A 14,999-nucleotide genomic window follows, 5' to 3' on the forward strand; every position below is an offset into this window, starting at 1 on the left:
AGAAAGATTTAAGAAGGCCAGGAAGTGGGGGAAGAAGGAGAGGAGAGGAAAAATGAGAATAACTCTTGCTATTAGAAGTAAACATCTTGCCCAAATTGTAAAAATGTTTTTACTAAAATCCGAGATGATACTATTTCCTTACTTTCAGGGACTTTCAATATCCCCAGATTTACCACAGACTTGCCCATCAATGATAAACTAACTTCAGTTATTTAATGTATGGTAAATGACATGCAACTGACATGAAAAATTAAAAAAAATTAGTATGGAAGTGTTTAGAATATGCCTCTAATGAATAGAAGGTAAATTGTGATAATGCTAAAATTAACTTTTTTTTTTTAATACTTAGCACTGTCAAATTTTCGTCTACATATTAGTATCTGATGTATTCTTTGTATTAGATATATTTACATATTATATCTCCACACTAAAATGTTTTGGGGGTGTTTCTCTTTTTTGTTACAGCTTCTTGTGTTTATACATCGTAACATCAGTGTGAATTTTATGCTCACTTTCTGTAAATCCAAGCCTTCAGATTTGGATGAATCCCCTTCTCCTTTTCTACCATTCCTGCAATGTAGACCTAGGAAAATGAATATATAAAGAACTAGTCCCAGAATAATCACCTTTTAGCTCAAAAAGAAAAAGCCTTTCTTGAGTCACACAGGGGCTAACCACTATTTGGGTCAAGCATGAAAAGGGGCACCATCTCTACCTCAACACACATAGAACGTCATAACAGTAAATACGTTAACCCAGCTACCAAAAAAGCTCTATGATCAGGCGAATTCATGCAGCAAACATGACTCAAAAAGGCAGGTAAAACACTTTCTCTCCAAAAGTCAGAAACCTAAAACTTAGATACCATCTGAAATAAACCAGAGCCAGTACACAAAGCAAAAAACTACATAAAATGCTTAAGTCTAGAAAAGCAGATGGAGAAGTATAATTGTTTTTCTTCACAATCAAAAGCCTCTAGCACACAAATTAAATGGAAATCTCTGCTTGGATGCTGAAGTATAAAGGAACTCATGTTCCCACTACACTGCAAGCAAGACACGTTGTCACAGATGCACAGGAACAATTACATCTTGATACAAATTTGTTTAAATACAACCTATTCTATTTGATAATGATCTGCACAGGAGAGCTGATATGATATAATCCTATAGAAAATTCTGAAGGCATCAACACAAGCCATCCTAAACACTAACATTAGACAAATCAAAACTTCAAATCTGTGCTTAAATTTGATAACTAAAGTGCCAGATTGAAAGGTAGAACTTTTTATGCATCCATCTTGGTCTCTTTTTAAGTGCAACTAATTTTGGTCTGTCATAAATTTTACAGTGTGAACCGAGACCATTGCATAGCATCCCAGTCTGTTTACCTACACTGCATTCCTTGCTGGGTTTTCTTTCTTTTGCTGTGAAAACACTAAAAGAAGCAACCTGGCAGAACCTATTCAATCCATTACCTTCTCTTAAGGTGATAGCTAAGAGCCCTAGCCCTACATAAAGGTGTGCATCCCTGAACTGCGCCAATCTGCAAAAGAATATGGTTCCACTCCAGAGGCATGTCCAACCTAAGCTTTAAAATTCAAATTTGAGTTTTCTTAGAATCATCTAGATTGGAAGGGACCTTTAAGATCATTGAGTCCAACCGTTAACCTAGCACTACCAAGTCCACCACTAAACCATGTCCCTAAGCACCACGCCTACCCATCTTTTAAATACCTCCAGGGATGGTGATTCAACCACTTCCCTGGGCAGCCTGTGCCAACTTTTGATAACCCTTTCAGTGAAGACATTTTTCCTAATATCCTTCCCTAAACCTCCCCTGGCACAACTTGAGACCGTTTCCTCTTGTCCTATCGCTTGTTGCTTGGGAGAAGAGACTGACCCCCACCTTGCTACAACCATTTCTAGCATTTAATTTCTGATTTAATCAATGCTAACAACTTTTAACTTTAGATAGGTCAAATCCTGCACAAAGATTTTCTTGTGAAGAGTCCCAGAGAGATCAACGTAATTGCTTCCTAGACTAATGCATCTCCTATAAGTACTTACAGAATATATATTTTTTAAAAATGCTAAAATAGCTTATTACATAAACATATGCAGTCATGAAAGATTTTAGGCTGCACCATTAAATACTTCTGTTTTTCTAAAAATCCCATCTAACCAGCTGTTGCTTATCAGTCAACCATTTAATTATTGTACTCTGTTGCCTTGATCTGGCTTTGCCAGACTGTGATAAATTGTGCACAGGTGTACTGCGCACACTGTTCCAGTCATGTTTTCTTTCCCCCCTTCTCCGAAGGGTCATATAGGGTGTCTACATAAAATAGATTGTTATAGAAAAAATTCACAGAAGTAGGGAAATGCACTTTTTTAAAAAGAAACTGAGATCTTAAAAGAACTCTGATCACTCTCACTAAACAATATCAGCTCACCATGGAAACCCACCCATATTGCGGGTCCACAGCAGTCTACACAACGGCTCTGGGAGACCTAGGCATAAAGAAAATTACACGAGGTACAAATCACAGTCTTGAACTTACCTCCAGAGCAGGGGATCAGTTTCAATGATCATGATGATATTTAGTGAGGATCTTTGACAAACCTGGTTGTTCTCTCCAGTTTTTAAACTACCAGATCAAGGTTATTCCATAGGATCTGTTTAACCCCTCACAGAACAGGTTGCGGACTGTGCAAGTCCATAAAAATAAGAAAGAAACCCCAAACAATTTACATTCTTTGTTGTCAATGTTATTTTAGTTTCAAAAGTGCTATCATTTCAGGATATTTCCATTCACCAGCTGGCTCACTATTATTCTCTCATCCTCCCCCTCCTAATCACACACAAAAATTAGAGAACATGCAGAAGTGAATACAGCAAAAATGGAAGATTTTCAATTGGTGTTCAGGTAGCAATCTATGGAAACAGCATGAATTTCTGATGAAAGCAGCTGGGGAAACGCTGCTTCCCCCAGACACCATGATTAAAGTACTGCATATTAGTTCCAGCTAAGTCAATTTTCTTAAATTGAAAAGTTGAACGTAACAAAGTTTCATCAAAAAGTTTTGTGATGTGCCATTGTTCCTAACTATCCTCAGATTTGAATAGAAGTCACATATGGTCAGTTACAGACAGCTTAATATTCCCTCAAAGATTCTCCACAAGTTGAGTTCTGAATTACCGTCTCCTGGCATCACAATGATTTCTTTAAATTTTTAAGTTTTACTCTTTTCATTGGAAATGTTCTTCCTCCATTCTCCCCTCTCCCAAAATAGCATGATAACCAAAATATTTTATTTCTTAGGCATTGTCTGAAAGAAGTTATTTTAGTTTATAATATATATGTACAGTTTACCTATGAGTTGAAAAACTAGAACCTGTATCACCAGGCAAGATACGTTGCCTATCACAAATTATGCTTTGCAATTGTGATCAATAGAAATTATATATTTCATACTTTCATTATGTTGACATTCAAATAAGGCATTTGGCAATCAAATATTTAACTGAATAAAATTCTAGAATACTTCTTTCTCTTAAAGAAACATTATTATATGATATTTAGAGTATTCAGGTGGTTTGCTGCTTTTCCATAACATGATTCTATTGTATGACTACTAAAAGGTAAACCCTGAATAACACATAGCATACCTGAATTAGTTTTTACAGTGAACTCCAGAAGATAGAAAACTCGAGGAAATACTACACAGGCCAACACTGCCTCAAAACACATTTTATACTATTGACTGATGATGTAAGACTACTAACAGAAGTCTAACGTGAAGTTAGCTGATGTGAAGTTAGCACCTTCCTTTACAGAAAATCATATTCTGAACTATGAAGATTTTATGAAACATAACTTGAAGCCCAGTTTAGAAAAACGCATAATGCTTTCAACACTCAGTCTGTATCTGTGCAAGATTGAACTTCAGCAAAGTGGCTTTGCCCTGTAGCACAGCATAAAATCGTCCCAATAAAAACATTGCAAGGAGATCAAAGTAGTAAGACATCCCTGCTTTTCTTCCGTTTCCTAGGAAACTTCTCTATACCTATGTTTCTTTCATGTCCATGTTTTAAAATAGTCATTTGACATTTACACCTGAATTAATTCCAGTTATAAATACCCCCTTTTAATATATCCAGCTAATTTTAGGATGTTAGCAGCTAACAGCATCCATTTCACTAAAATCTTTAAGATTAAGTGATAAATTATTAATTATGCTTTCATGTTAAATAGACCCTCTAAAGTATAACAATTAAAGTAAGCAAATGTACATTAGGCAGGTCTCTGAAGATTGTCTGTCCTTTCAAAATAGTTGTCTGTTCTTATACAGTAGCACGTCTTGGTTCTTCAAAACAGCTATTCAGTAAACAGTTATTGAATTCTAACTGAGAAAGTCAACCAGCAGAGACAAGACAACCTTTTAATCTCTCTATGGAAATTTCCACCTTAAGTGAAAATCACAACTCATCACAGTAGTGGCTTTTCTGACAGAAACATACACCATGATGGGCTGGTCCATCCACTGTGTCTGCCAGGACATCGCAACACCTGTTAAAAGAGAACATTTTTTCACTCCTGGACTAAATAAAAATTAAAGATACAGTCTTTTCAACTTACTCCTAACAGCTGACCTTCTCCAGCCATTGAAGCATTCTATTCTTTCGAGTTCAAGATCAGCTAAACCCTCACCTTCCCCCAGCAGCGATGACTGCACCTGACCGCAAGTGTATTTAGAAAAGAATGACCCTGTGACAAAGTTTGCTGGCTGAGGTGCTGGAGTAGTCTACCTGCATTACTACAGCTCTCCTTCTGCTCTCCGTAGCCACATAATTCACTATGCCCTAAGAAAGATCCTGATCACCTCTTCGTAATTCATGAAGCCTACTACACTATGCCTGCTCCGACAGTCAACCATATGCTTTTTTCACCTAGAAGGAGTGCACTGTGAATTGAAATGGTTTGGGTTTTTTTCTACCGGTAAAAGAGAAAGAGAACTAATCTTCTTTCAGGTCTTTCCCTTCCCCCCCCAGTTTATGTGGCACAGACCAGCCTGCAATAATCAAACCAGAGCCATTTAGTGTATAGTCTAGTCTTGCTGTGACTAATAGGATGATTGGTTGTATAGCTTCTTTATGGTTGTTCATTATATCACCCTTACATAAAGTAATTTAATTTCAGTGGGATAATTAGGGTATTTCTAATCTAACTGATAGTCTGAATGAAATGAGATTCTCAGAGGGAGATTTGTGTACCAGGAGATTGGTGACCTTCGGCCCCAATTTTCACACAATGTATTAAGCTGACAGCCTTACTCCCAAGCCCTGCTGCACCGGCTCTTCACCACTTGTGCAGATCTATGTGCTACAGATAGCAACACTGAACAAGGTTCTTCTACCCAAAATCCCTTTATTGAAGGAAACTGTAGTATTTTATTTGAATTACAGAAAAATAATCCAGGACACCATTCAGTAGTTGGAAACGCAGTGCCATTCTTAATCTGCCATGCAAAGCATGCAGCTAAATTCTTGATTTTTAGACTGTGCCTTACAATGCAACATCGAGCATATATAACATCGACTTGATCAACACGTACACTTCTACAAGTATTGAAAGCAAAAACTTCTCCCGCTGCTCCCTCTCCACAGTTCTCTGGAAACAAACATGCAGAAGTTGAAAAAAGCGGCTTCTGTACCACTGTCAAACTGAATCACTGCTATATTGTATTTATGAACCAAAAAACTAGGCTTCTCTATCTTTTGCTGCAACCTGTAGCTGTCAAGCAGGCCAATAGACCTGGCTGGTTAACAGCCAGGGCCCTCCATTTCTGCACTGACACATATCAGCACTTTTCTTTCTGTCTCTGTTCTCTGAAAGCTGATGTAGTCTTTTCCCACATCCGTGTAACACTGTCCTGGCTCAGACCGATCCAACTCTCTGAAAGCAGCAAGATCCTTTTTTCCTTCAGTGAAGTGTGGACTGAACCTGGCTACTGTAACCTAACCCTTCTCATCATACCTGCAGTATCATCCCTGCGGTTGCACATTCCTTTGTTGATCCTTGTCACAAAGGATGATACCCTTAAACACCAGAAGCCTTCATCCACAGACCTTTGAAATTATTTCCCTGTCATTAGTAAACACCTTCAACCTCAACAGCTTAGTCTTTAATCCTAAGAGCTAACAGAAGTAAAAAAGGCCTGACAAACTTTGCTCTGTCAAACGATTTATTTTTAGTGTTCCAATACTTGATTTAAAGACAGCAAATAACTTATATGAGCTTTCAGGCTTCTTTGTCCCAAACTGACATAAACAGTTCAAGTGAGGGACTGAAGACATCACTCACAGTCTTTCTTTTCCAGACACAATGAAATCTTGTATATAATGAAGTCAGAGTTCCCACTAACTTCAAAGGCACCACAATTTCACCTACAGCTCTATAGTTACACACAGATAATCAATACACAGTGTCAAATAAATACGTGTATTGTGTATATATAGATATATATTTAGCATGTGTATATATATACACACACACAAAAAAACTATGAGCCTGTTTCCTATTTCAGCATAACAAAGCATGATTTAATGAAAGTATGTACACTTGCTCTCTGAAAAAGAAAGCTCCTTTACACTTGAGCACATACGTGATCTATAGTATTTATACTTCAACACTTAAAAAAGAGACTTCATACAGAGATAGTTCTTTTCAAGAAATTCTGCAATTAGCACCTTTTAAAAGAGGGATACATCACCGTTTTTAAAAATCAAAACCCAGTAAACTGTCACATATTACAGTTACTAAAGGCCTTTCCTTTAAAGAACAACCACATGAAAAAAATACAGTGAGGATTAAGATTCTGTGTACATTCCTATTTTAAACCCATTTGCGGCACGGGGGTGTGTGTGTATCAATTCAGCATAAGAGCCCACCTCAATCTTTATTTCACTCAGTCTCTCACCTTATCATTATGCAGTAATGGTCATTTGTATTTTTATTTTTTTCATCAAGCTTTGCACTTGAAGCCATGTCAGGACACTTCCTTGGAAATTTATTGTTAGCAAGTCACTAACCTGAAATATGGTAATGGCTCTTTTACAGAGTAGCAGTCTTGTCAGGGCCTATTTAGGACACTCTTGAGTTCATGGTTCATCGACCTGATAAAACGAAGAAACCATTATAGTTTAATGGGCCAATATAGAGTTCCCATACAAGTAGTAAAGGGTGTATACTAAAGATGACAAAGGGCCATTTTCTACTTTTTGCATACCACAGAATGAATTTTAAATACATTTTCAGAGAAAATACAGTGTTGATCAAAAGTAGTTTTAAAATAATACATATTTTGTAGTGTCTTCATCAGATGGCTCTCTTAAAATTTGCCAAAATATTCTTCTTGGTCAAAGGAAAGACAAACAACTGAACTCCTTCCAACACTTGCAGATAATCCTACATTAAGTGATTGCCCAAAACATATCTAAGGATTAAGAATATTTCCTACAATAAATCTACTTTACATTAAATCATGAAAGCTTAGAAGAGCAAATCAAAAACAAATGCATTATTATTATATTAGTGTATTTAAGAGAACTGACAGTGGATGGTACTGGATTCTGCTCTATTTCTGCACTGCAATCAACACAACTCCATATTCATCTGCACTTCAGATGAGTCTTCACTGATAAGGTATCACTAACTCCTCCTTGCAATGTACTTTGAAATCCTCAGATGATGAAGTGCTATAGACACATTTCTACTTTAATGGTTTGATTTTCAGAAAAAGTTAAGTGTTAAGGACTATACCTAATTTGAGCATTTAATGCTAAAACACACAAAATTGGAATTGTATCTGTAGTCAGACACATATCTAATTACTTGTATGGGCCCATCATTTTGTATGGATAACAGAAAAAAATCTGCCCTGATGTCCTAGCAGCAGGTTCCTCTCCTGACAGTTGAGACAGCCTTTCAGCACAACTCTACTGCCTCAGTCTGCTTCTGTTTTGGATCCTTTCAACCCTCTCAGCACTTAATTTCTTACACTTTTAAGAGAAATCAAAAGATGGTGCAACTCTATGGTGACCTGAAGATCGGTTACTTTTCCAAGAAATTAAAGACCCCCACACTACAGTCCATTTTTATTCAGTTGGGAAGACAAGCACTGATGCCTTCTGCTGGGCTCAGTCATGTTTTATGTACAAGCCAGGCTAGAGCTATAAGGACAACCTGCGGTAGAAAGGGAAAAACCAGCTGTTTAAACATTTGGCCAATAAAGCACAGCTTGTAACATGAGTACTCTTACAGCCCCTGTACGCAAGTTCAGAAAAAAGTTCCTCGTATCATTGAGCCTTCGTAAAAGCTGCAGGTACTCAACAGTTCCCAAATGATGCTTCACTGCCTCACTGGGGCTCATTCCTTGACCCTGAAAAGGCACACAAAACATTTTAAATCAATAGCAGAAAATTATCTTTTTTTGTATAACTAGTAAGTTGTGTCCTGATATCAAACCGAGAAAGAGCACACAAAAAACATCTCCCCTCCCCTTAAAAAAAATAAATCTTTCTTCTTAGTACAGTTAATAGAGTGACAAATTGCTATGGTATAGAGAGTGTCAGAGAAGAGAAGACACATTTACTTTCACATATTTCAGCAACATTCAAACTATGCCAGCATTAACAATGATATACTTCAATCACAAGAAGCCTTCTAAAACTCCATTTTTAAAAGCTACAACTATAAAGACATGATTATAAAATTGCTTTATTTCTTACCCATTATATTACTGCCACCAAATAAAATACTTCAATTAAAAAAATCCAGACTGTTACAGGAAAAGTCTTGAACTAGCATCACTGTCAGCACCGTTTGGAGGTGGGGGACAGACAAAGAGAAGGGGGGGAAAAAAAAAAAAAAAAAAAAATCAGAATTTTAGGCAAAAATCACCCTTACTTAAATTTTACAGATCAAATAATCTATTAAAGTTTTTACTTTAGCATTCTACTAATACTTTTTTTTGGCTGAATTTTATTTAGATGCAGAGTTCATGTCTTATCCTTAGAAGCTACACAATATTCAAGTGCTCTGTAAAATGACTCCAACTTTAGGTCTCCAAAGAGAACTACAAATCATACGATTCTTAGTGTACTTTGTTCAGTGCTTAAAACACTCATGATTCTCCAGGAAGAGGTTATCTATATAGATTGCTATATAAAACTCATTAACTACGTAACAAACTTTGCCACCACTTTTCAGCATAACCCATGTAACTAAATTAAGAGTGATTCTCTCGTACTGCAGTGAAAATACAAGTTTTAAAAAGACGCATATACAATCCACCACAAAATTCATACATCATTCAAGCTTTGTGCTGTAATATTGTCTTGCTGTTTTTTCCTGGGAACAGTAATTGTTTACCTTGTTTCATCCCTTTCTATTGTCTCCACTGATTACTGGAATCACATTTCTAGGGTAAACAAGGTGAAAAAAAAAACACAACTCTTTCCTGCTGTCCCATTTTCTGTCAGGAAGGTTTGAAGCAAAGTAGGCCTCCCAATAAGTTTTCTAATCCAGATAAGCAAGGCTAAAATATCTGACAGCTGTTTCACGCTCTTCATCATCATCTGAAACAATCAGTACGCATTAGAGAGTACTTTTCCCTTTACAAAGGTGATAATTAGATAACAAGCTGAGATTAAAGTAATTACAGTTAGACAGCTGGCAAGGCAGCACAGTCATGTTGAAATATTGTTGATACTTCAGCATCTGGTTCTAATAACAGCACAGGCTAAAAGATTTTACATTAATTACAGCACATAATTTAATATAAACATATTTAATTACAATTGATGAGCGATAAACTGTTCAAGAATGACTTAACCCCTTACACATGTCAAAATGATTGGAACTTCATATATATCTTTCCACTTCAGGAGCAAGGTACAGTCAGTAGGAAAGGTTAGGAATCTCCACTTTTAAGAAAGGGCTCTAGCAGGAAAGGTGAATTATTGATACGTTATTCAAATCTAAGTCAAAAACATGTTAAAACTACAAAATTCAGGACCAGCTCCAGTAAGACATTTAGGCAGAATTGCAGCTAAGCCCAAAATTGCTATCTCAAAAATTCCATCGCAATTGCCACCCAACCCTGAGGCATCTACTGCTCCCTGGTGCCTGTATAGTTTTCCCAAGGATGCTCTCAATGACTCTGATCTTATCAAAGCTAGGCAACACAGACCCTCTGCTCCTTCCTAAATCACTTCAGATCCGGATGCAAGGGCCTGCCCCAGGAGTGCAAGGGATGTAAGGGCCCTCCTATGTATTTGAAACAGCAGATAAGACACAAAACATTCCTAGGAGCGTAGCTGGTAGACCCTTGAAAGTACTGACCCTAACCATTAGCCTTCTGCATCACACTCACCCTTGTACTCCTCTCTGCACCCATCTACATTGTAATTTCTTGTGCATACCCAGTCAAAACTATTTGTGGTAGGGAAGGTCCCAACAAGATCGCTACAGCTTAAAAAATTGCAGTGGTGGCAAGGAACAGAAGAAATGAGACAAGCTAATCCCTAGGACAAAAAAGGAAGAAAATGAACCCTGGTTTTCCTGGGAACACATTTCACTCACAAATTGTGTTAAGGATCCCAGTACTTACCTCCTCTCCTTATGCTCCTCCTTTACAACCCATCCATAAGAAGGAGCACCCCTTGCTCCTCTTCTCCAGCCAGGAGCAGATATACCAGCTCCCTTAAGCAGAAGCAGGGCTCTACCCTCCACGCAGACAGAAAACGTTGCGAGGCTACCTATAAGGCTGGCCGCACGTCCTCTCGCAGCCTCAGGCCTGTGCTCCTATCATGGTCTGGCCATGCAGATGTATAAAAAAAATTATTGCCTTTGGGCTCCTGCCTGAGACTCCCCTGAGTCAGTGAACTCTTTGTGCTTCCATTATGTCTCTCTCTCCACAGGAATATTTTCATGTTTGCATCTGACGAAGCCAAAGCTTTGTATCTGACTGACACTAACTTCTTAAAAAAAAAAATAATCTTCTGACATCTGGAGCTTTTTCTGGTGAAACAATCAAAAAAAAAAAAAAAAGAGAGGCTGGGTATGCTGTTATCCTGGAGATGCCATGTGATATGAGCAATAAAAACTGAGAAGTGTGCACTAATCATGATGAGGAAACCATTAATGTACATATTAGGCCAAATGTGTATTAAGATTGGCTTTCCTGAAGAAAGGGAATCAGAAAGGTGAAATTAAGATGAGCTTAAAAGACAGCATGTGCCCTCTATTATAATTTGTCTCTTTTTTCTAAAAATGTAACTCTTTTCTGCCATCTTTAAACAGGCAAGAAAAACCAGCCTGCTGCCTTAGGAGAGAAACAGAAAAACTATAAAGCATAATTCTCTTTCGCAGACCAACCGTCATTACAGTTATACACAGAATATAGGATACTTTTGCAGCGTGTGTCACCTAACACTGACCCTTGGTATCTGCAGTGCAGAGCCTGCAGAGTGTTTAAACAGTTCTAGTTAGCATGGACCTCACAGTACATCCAGCCAGCTGTAATATTTCTGGCAAGGCTGTAAAGCCATCTTTTTATAAGTCTGCTCCCCCAATCCTCACTCAAAATAAAACAGGCATCTAGCAATCTAGCATATCATTACCTACAGGGCTATTGAAAAACAAACAAAGGGAAGAGATACTGTGATGCGGTATTCTAAAATAAATAAATAATTTTAAAAAGCCACACACACCCCCCCCAACCAAATAAACACCAACACATTTAGACACATTAAACTTGAGAGGAGTATGAACAAGTATTTTAGTTCCATGATTAAAAGAATCATGGAATCCCTTACAGGTACTAGGTCAAAGGGAACAAACAGCGTTTAGAAGCTGATGAGCGCTTTCTATTTTTGTTTAAAAGCTTCTATACAAATCTAGTCCACCCTTTCAACTAGCCCCAGATAAGGCTATTGGATTTCTTCAAAATAATCAGTGTTCATCTCTTTGTTCCAACCTTCTTCAGCAATGTGTAATATATTACTGCCACATTTCTCTATGCTGTGAAACAAACAGCTGCCATTGATGGGATGCTCAAAATAACAAGCCCTTTGGAAAGATTAGCCTAAAAATTGAGTAGGCTGTAATATAATTAATTCAAGAGAAGTCATGAGGAGCTTAATTTTCTACACACCTCTTTCCTTATTTTCTAATCATTAATTTTAAACTTCTGGACAAATGAGTCATTCCACAGATAAAGCCAAATGAATGCTACCTACTTGAATTCTTGTAGTCAAAAAATAGTTATTAGCTTATTTTCCATTTTATTTGCTCTTATGAATATAACAGCCTCTTACCAATTCTAACAATTTTAATCTGTCCAACAGATTTTTCCTATCACAAACATTGTTTTTCTGTGTTTCTGCCAAAAAAACTATAAATTTTTGTCCTTGTCTGTCTTTGGGATTCAGCACCATCAGCGATGTCAACAGAACTGTGACAGTAACTTGTTATTTCATCAACACAGTGCATTAAATAATTTTCTTTGTAGGGTCTTCTTTCAGCCCTACAGAGAAGAGTTCTGAAATAATTTTAAATATTTTAAGCTTACATGAGGTAAAATTAATCCCAAGAAAACCAGAATACCATTCGTGGAAAGAAATTTTTAGTTGAGGACAAACATTAAGTGATTAGTTTATTATTATAAGTTTTCCATTTTTTGGACTTAAAACTGAGCAATAACAAAAACCCAACATGCGTCAGAAGTGATTTCTAGATAATACTTCCACAGAAATATTAAATATGGGGCCTGAACAAACTGACAACTTTGATGAACTAATTTTGATGAACTGCTTTTTCTTGCCCTCAGATTCTTGTCATTATGTGAATTTCTCTGTTTTGTTAAATCTGGAAGGTCAAAACTACTCCATTATGCTGTTGGAGTTACAGCTTCTCCAACTGTCTACTTACTCTTCTGAAATACAAGCATTTAAAACCAAAAGTCAAATTATACTTTTGATATACCAGGCAAGGACTTGACTTCTTTACTCGGTGCAAACGCACCAGCCATTTCCCCGACAACTGATAACTTGCACACAGTTTGCACAGCTAGCTTCTCTCAGCAAGACCACAGAAGGAAAGGGTATATCTTTAGCCTGAAGTGACTGATGCAGAACATACAGTAGCTTCCCTCAGTTTCTGTTGACCTCAGGAAATGACGTAACCTCACTCTTCTTCATAGTGTTCCCTGTAGCAAGCAGGAGAAGTTCTAACATTGCTGAAAAAGAGAAAGGGTACCAAGGCTGATGCATTATTCCATTTCAGCATTGTCTCTCATCGCTTAGAAACATTGTGGCCTTACCCCTAACCTCACAACAGACAAAGCTGAAATACAGGGCTGCAAATAAATACAGTTACTGCAAACTCAGCTTGAGGAGGGAGACAGACATTAACCAGGGCAGGGAAGGAGGAGGAGGGGAAAAAGCCAGCCTCGTCTCTTTCAACCCGGGTCATTATTCTCTTAAGAAACAAACCACAGATTACCTTTTCATAACAGGTTCAGATCAAGAGAACCTCATTTTCGTTCCGTATTTTAAGACTTAAAATTCACTAGCTGAAGAAAGTAGTTAAAAATCCGTTTAGGTCAAGAGCACTCACATTACCTCATCTTAGAGCCTGACCTTCCCAGTAGTTTCAGGACAGGGAAGACTCTGAGGATGAAGGTACCTGTATTTTTAATACTATACTTTTAATTGTGCTGCGCAGAGTTGCCGAGGTGCTTCAGCACACTTGGCTTTCTGTACAGAAATATACACAAAGAAATCGGGTATGCACTGGTGTCTCATGGTAGATGATCCCACTTTGGTAAAAAGATGATGCATGAAAAAAATCTGCCATACTATCTTGGTTTTACTTCCCCTACAATTTAATATTCATCTATAATAAATGTCTTGATTAACAAATTCTCTATTTTAGTGTTGCTATACCCCTCTACCTTCTGAATTTTAAAAAGTTATCTTCTGTAGGCACACAATTTTGTACAATAATTATGGAAGCATATTTTACAACAGTTAGCCCCTACAGGCTGTGCTTTCTTTTGTGTCAGTCCTAGCCAGTTAAAAGCAGAGATGTTGAGAAACCCTCTTGCAGGACATATGAAGTCCTCTGTTTCGTAGTGTGGGTCCTTGTAGCATGGGACATAACTAAATGCCAAATGTGAAAGCCAGAATTGCTCTGTGGCCAGCTAAGTCACTCATCTCAACTTTCCTTCCTAAGTTTTGTGTAAACACTGTCTGGTCTGTCTGCATTGAGTGCCATATGCCACAGATGATACCTTTTTAACAATACATAAACTACCCTGCGTGCTTCTACACGAGCTATGAAGGTAGTAGAGATCCACTCGTAGGCTATGATAATTCGAGTGCTTGTGGCCATACCTTCAACAAGATCTATCATATGAAACAATACAACATACAAAAAACATGTCGCTGGGTGTCTTTCTGTGTGGGTTGTTTTTAAATCATTTAATTGATCCTGCTTAGGCTATAGCCACAGACACCTGGGCAGGCACAAAGCAACTCTTACCCCTGGCAGGTATAATAGGAGCAAAGAGCTGAAAAGAGGAAAGAACCGCTCACATGACATCTGCTGCAGAAATTCTAAGAGGGATGTCACACCATCAGAATACCATTTCATGGTACACTGGCATGGCAGCAAAGCAAGCTGGAAAGTTTCTCTACATGCTTGTTCCCACGTGTGCAGAGCTGTTATTCCTTAAAGTGCTGCCAATACAGCTGTCTGTGAGGTCACAGTACAAACCCACCACTAAAATGATTGAGGTTAGAAAAACAAAACAAAAAAAAAAAAAATGAGGAGAGTTATTTGGATCATTCTGGCTTATTGATGGCATCATTTGCCACACAACTGCTAGTCAAAAGCAACAGAGCAGAAGCAAGAGCAGAGAGTGAACCTC

General features: G+C 37.6%; 1 protein-coding gene across 11 annotated transcripts in view; it reads right to left on the reverse strand.

Annotated features, from left to right (window-relative positions):
* The window catches only part of WT1 (WT1 transcription factor), a 144,765-nt gene that overhangs the window by 25,172 nt on the left and 104,594 nt on the right, over positions 1-14,999 (reverse strand). For 9 of the 11 annotated variants that reach the window (XR_008466040.1, XR_008466041.1, XR_008466052.1 and 6 more), the window contains 2 exons: positions 7,096-8,444; positions 2,469-4,573 (listed from right to left, as the gene is read on the reverse strand). The gene's annotated coding sequence lies outside the window, so the exon portion shown is untranslated. The remainder of the gene's footprint in view (positions 1-2,468; positions 4,574-7,095; positions 8,445-14,999) is intronic. The other 2 variants (XR_008466045.1, XR_008466044.1) reach the window with 2 other exon arrangements.

The sequence above is a fragment of the Rissa tridactyla genome, chromosome 4, assembly GCF_028500815.1.
Source record: "Rissa tridactyla isolate bRisTri1 chromosome 4, bRisTri1.patW.cur.20221130, whole genome shotgun sequence".
NCBI classification, from domain to species: domain Eukaryota; kingdom Metazoa; phylum Chordata; class Aves; order Charadriiformes; family Laridae; genus Rissa; species Rissa tridactyla.